At 42.3% G+C, this 5,474-nt stretch overlaps 1 long non-coding RNA gene across 1 annotated transcript in view; it reads left to right on the top strand.

The window, feature by feature from the left end:
* The first annotated feature begins 408 nt into the window (after positions 1-408).
* The window catches only part of LOC123518653, a 57,830-nt gene continuing 52,764 nt past the window's right edge, over positions 409-5,474 (top strand). Inside the window, exons 1-2 of the long non-coding RNA XR_006678855.1 lie at positions 409-685; positions 1,419-1,473. This is a non-coding gene — a long non-coding RNA (uncharacterized LOC123518653). The remainder of the gene's footprint in view (positions 686-1,418; positions 1,474-5,474) is intronic.

The raw sequence follows: 5,474 nt of genomic DNA on the forward strand, positions 1-5,474 counted from the left end.
GTAGTATCGTTGGCTCGTTAGGTGACCGTGTTTGTATCACTGTTACATAATGATTATTAGGATAGGTTTGGGGGGAACCGTTAGGAGACATTTGATGTGTGTGTAATTTGTTAAGTGAAGTTTAACTCTGTTGAACAACATTGTTTAATGTAAGTATAAATGATGAAACATTGTAATGGAGATACTGAACTAGATTGTAGGTGCGCATGTCGATCGTCACTTGGGATTACATATTAACCTATGTCTGTATGCTCTGTGTTTTTTACTATATGGTTGTTGTCTATATTGCAGGTAAAATATAGTTGTTGTTGTTGTTTTTTCTAAATATGAGATATTTGCTGTAACATTGATATAGGATTCAGGATGCAGGTGCGCATGTCTGGCGTCAATTGTCTTGTGAGTGCCAGGAGTGCTGGGTCTGGGTGGTCACTACCTGTCTAGGCTGTCTGATGAACTGATCCCCGACCTCGCGCTTTGTCCCTGCTCCTGTCTGTCCGGTCACTGGCCCTACACTTCGTCCCTGCTTCTGTCCAGTGGTACGAAGTGACTATGGAAAGACACTCCCGTGTTAATACGTTTAACAACATGCGGTGGATGTTGTGTGGCCAAAACGGACTAGAGGCAGGGTTGTGGGACGGTGTGTTAATTGTCTGCTAATACTAGTCACAGTGCGCAAGCCGATACTGTAAGTGGTTTCCTTTGGGTGTAAAATTATACTAGTGTGCATGTGAGTGTTTGATAATATGTTCTGGAATCTGTATCGTAAACATTTACCGTGTGTACTGAATGTTATTTTTTGTTGTTTTAGCAGTCACGTTAATCACTTAAGAGATCGTTAGGTAGTTACTTATGCGTGGAAATTTCCTCTCGGGAAGTATGATGTTGAGACTAAATACGTTTGTGGAGTGTAACGATTTATTTTCTTACTGATGATAGCGAGGATAATCCACGACTGGTATGTTATCATTTCCTGTTCTATAATGTGTTGACTGTGATGGCTTTTCTAGCTTGGTTGAATATTCAGACGAGGCGCGCAGCTCTTTACTATTTCCTGGAGGTCAGCAGCCGAAAACTTCAGTAACTAGAGCTGCGTGCCTGGCCTCATTATTTACCCGAGGTTGAATTCTGCTACAATAGAGAATCCCATATACGGCGGGCGTTTCCATTACATCGGGAAAGACAGCATTGTTCCGGCAACACATTTATCCTTGTTTTTTTTATTTTATTTTTCCACTCCCACTTTTTTAAGTTTCCACTTCGCTTGAGTAGTTTAGTTTTTTTTCAGTAATGTTTATTTATTTATTTATTCATTTATTTTTATCTATTTATTTTATTAATTTATTTTTTTCAGTTTTGCCAAGAGAGGTCGGGAATTAATGATGCTTCTTCCTACTTACGTGGCCCTTGTTATTTTCCAGGACGTGTGTTGGGATCGTACCCGGTAATGGTTGGCGCCAGAATGATTACTGTTAGGTGAGTACCCGAGAGAATGTTGCCTAACTACTCCGTCCTTATGATTATACATACACCATAAAAAAAAAAAAAAAGTTGAAATTTTGATACGTAATTGGCTTGGCAATTAACACACACACACACACACACACACACACACACACACACACACACACACACACACACACACACACACACACCGCGTAGTGTAGTGGTTAGCACGCTCGACTCACACTCGAGAGGGTTCGGGTTCGAATCCCGGAGGCGGCGAGGCAAATGGGCAAGCCTCTTAATGTGCAGCCCCTGTTCACCTAGCAGTAAATAGGTACGGGATGTAACTCGAGGGGTTGTGGCCTCGCTTTCCCGGTGTGTGGAGTGTGTTGTGGTCTCAGTCCTACCCGAAGATCGGTCTATGAGCTTTGAGCTCGCTCCGTAATGGGGAAGACTGGCTGGATGATCAGCAGACGACCGAGGTGAATTACACACCGGTAATCCCCAAAACAAGCAACGGGTTTATTTATCTTCCTTTTCATTTTTGCCTGTACCTTTCCACGCTTCATTCACGTCGCTTTCCCTATCCCCCACCCCTATCCAGTTATCATCACTCGTCCCAAGCGTTGAGCGACGCTGCCAGTAGTATATAAAAGAAAGAGAAAACAAAAAAAAAAAGAAAAGAAAAAAAAGTAACATGGATATCCTCGTGCCGACTTTTACGTATGTTACATAGTTCATACACACACACACACACACACACACACACACACACACACACACACACACACACACACACACACACACACACACACACACACACACACACATGCAAGCCTTAAATAAATAAGTGAATTCTAGGTTAAGTTAGATCCATAGTTAGGTTAAGCATTTTAGTTCATTGTGTTAATGTCCCCCCCCTGTACATTTTCAGTGTAATTTTTTACATTGCCAAACTAATAAACCGTATATTATTATTATTATTACACACACACACACACACACACACACACACACACACACACACACACACACACACACACACACACACATATATCTGCCTGCCCTAGTTTCCTTAAGCAAATATTTCCAGGTTATGATCTGACCTACTTATTTATTCTTTGAAATGTCCTGCTCCTCCTCGTCCTCCAGTTATTTACTGGTTGATATAATAGTTATGTTTTTTTTTTTTTCTGAGCTGCACTTATGATATACCCCGTTCTAAACCCATGGCTTAACCACTCGGTAATCTGTATTAATCAATGAGAGTGTAGCAGCAGAATATGGTGACTGAAGGAATTTTGCAGCTCTAAGGTACTGTGAATAAGTGGTTTACAGTTGTTTAGTTGCTCGGGAAACACAGCTTAGATATGCCAGGACGAAAACGCACGTGGTATTCAATAAACAAGTACTACTAAGCATTTCATAGGCCGTGAGGCATCGTTTTGTCGCATGTATCTTTCAAACAGATCTTTGAATCAGAATGATATTTTGGCGCAGCTTCTTTCACACCCTTCCATAATTTTTTTGACATTATCGTTTACTGCTAAATGTGGTTGAGAGAGAGAGAGAGAGAGAGAGAGAGAGAGAGAGAATTTGGAAACGCACAAGATTAAACGAATGACAAACAAACACAGAGACAGTTACAGAAATGGATAGACGAAGGGAGAGACGCGGCTAAAAGAAAAAGAAACCTCAACCGACAAAGAGACATAAAAGACAAGAGGCGAGCACACAAAAAAGATTGACTTATCCGAGAGTCAGCGCCCAAGAGCCACCCGCTAAAGTGCCAGGGCCGCGGGAGGCTGTGTGATGTGTCGCGGGTTATTGAACTTTAATGCTTCCTGCCGCTGCCTCCACTCCCCGGATCGAGATATTTATGACCATCCAGAGACCATGCCTCGAAAAATGCAACTCTTTCGTGGGCAATAGTTCAGGCTAGCGATATAAGAGAGAAGAGTGAGGGTAAGGTGGCCCAGTAGGAGGAAGTGGAGGAGGAAGGAGGAAGAAAGAAGTAAAGGAGGATATTTTAGTGTGTTTTTTTTCATAGGTCAGGAAGGATTATGAAAGAATTGTTAAGGACACAAGGAGAAGGAAGAGATAGCAGAAGGTAAGTGTGTGTGTGTGTGTGTGTGTGTGTGTGTGTTAGGTCAAGTTAGTGATATAAAAGAGAATAGTGAGGTAAATGTCAAAGAAGAGGAGGAGGAGGAGGAGGGAGGAGGAGGAGGAGGAGGAGGAGGAGGAGGAGGAGGAGGAGGAGGAGGAGGAGAGGAGCAGGAAAAGAAAGATGAGATAGTGAAGGACAGTCTCTCTCTCTCTCTCTCTCTCTCTCTCTCTCTCTCTCTCTCTCTCTCGGCCGCCGGGATGGATGATTCTCTTGAGCGTGAAAAGTGTGGAGATTACTTCGGCTTGAAATTCGTGTTTATCTTTTGTTATTTCATGTTTAAGTGTATAAGAATTATGTTGACGTAAAAATATCAAGTTCCTTAGTCATCAGAGAGAGAGAGAGAGAGAGAGTGGTGGTAGGGTGAGCTACATTGATTAAAGGAATCTATATTTTAACTTGGCATTTCTTCACTCACTCAGTCCCACACGAGTAGTTCCTGCCTGATTCCTTTAATTCCATCTGACACTCCACTCGTTATTCCCTTAGAGCCGCTTAACTTTTTAGAATTATTTATTTGTCATGTACAATTTGTATTCGTAAATCCCTTCAGCTTATGTACCACTGACAATGCTGCTCTCTCGTTTTCTCATTAACGACTCATCATTATACCTCTTACCTGCCTACTTTCTTTTTTTTATTTTTACCTTTTCTTGCTTTTTTTTTTTTTTTTTTTTTGTCCTGTTATAATATTCTCACGCTGGTGCTTCGAATGGTACTGACACTTACTCTCTTACTCTTTGCTCATCAGTCACTTCTTTCCAGTGTTTGTTTTCCATCCATTTTTTCTGAGCACCTCTTCCTCTTGCACCTCATATTTATCATCTTTCATTGCCAGACCAACCTCAATTTCAATTCATCTATGTTCCGGTCATTTTTTTCTTTTTTCCTTTCACCACCAGTCATTTAATTTTCGCATTCGCATTTTAGATTGCTTCCGTAAGAAAGACTTCATCTTTAATGTATACACAAACTTATCTTTCCTCCTCTTCCGTTCACGTGTACATGTTCGACTAGGAAAGGAAAAAAAGAAGAAAGGGGGGGACTGACAGACACTGCTAAGTTGCGCAGTCGGGGAAGGGGAAGGTCTCTAAAGTAGCTTAAGTCCCCCTGGTGTTGGCTGCCGGAAACGTTCCTCCTCCCCCTCCTCCTGCTGGTTAGTCCTTGGGCAGGAACTTTATCCTATTACTGAAGTTCTTAATCAGAAAAGTTTGGCTGGAGGAGCAGCCCCAAACTCCAAACCTGAGCTCAGCTGCAGAAGTGTTGATCGAAATCGATACGTGAGACGGTCGACGTGAACGAGAGGGAAGTGGGTGGAGTGACTAGAGGCGAGAGGAAGAGAGGCAAGGGAAAGGATTGGGGGAAAGGATGGAAAGAGGAAGGTTAGGCCAGTTTTGCAGCGCTTGCCTGTGACCCCATCTGCAGTAGGAAAGAATGAGAAGGAAGAAAAAGAGGAGGAGGAGGAGGAGGAGAAAGGACATGGAAGCGAGAAGTGCAAGAGGAGGAATAGAAAGACAAGGACAAAAGAACAGGTAGAAAAGAAATAATGGTCAAAAGGAAAAATGAGAAAAGAAAGCAAAAAGACGAATGATCCTAAGAAAAGAGGAAAAAATTACAAAAGAGGATGAGAAGGTAAAGGGGCAGTAAAAAGAGGGAAGATAAGAACTACAAGGTGATTAAGTCAGAAAGAAAAAGGGAAGACGATAGAGGGTGGGCAAAAAATAGGTAGAGGACGGTGATAGGATGAGAAGAGAATGGACTGGTGAAGCAATCGGCCTCAGAGGAGGAAAGTTATTAGTGTGCGCTCCGAGAAGACACGGAAAAGATCAATACGCCGGAGGAATTTCAAACCAGCAGAGTGGCACGA

Source organism: Portunus trituberculatus, chromosome 44 (genome assembly GCF_017591435.1).
Source record: "Portunus trituberculatus isolate SZX2019 chromosome 44, ASM1759143v1, whole genome shotgun sequence".
Classification (NCBI taxonomy): domain Eukaryota; kingdom Metazoa; phylum Arthropoda; class Malacostraca; order Decapoda; family Portunidae; genus Portunus; species Portunus trituberculatus.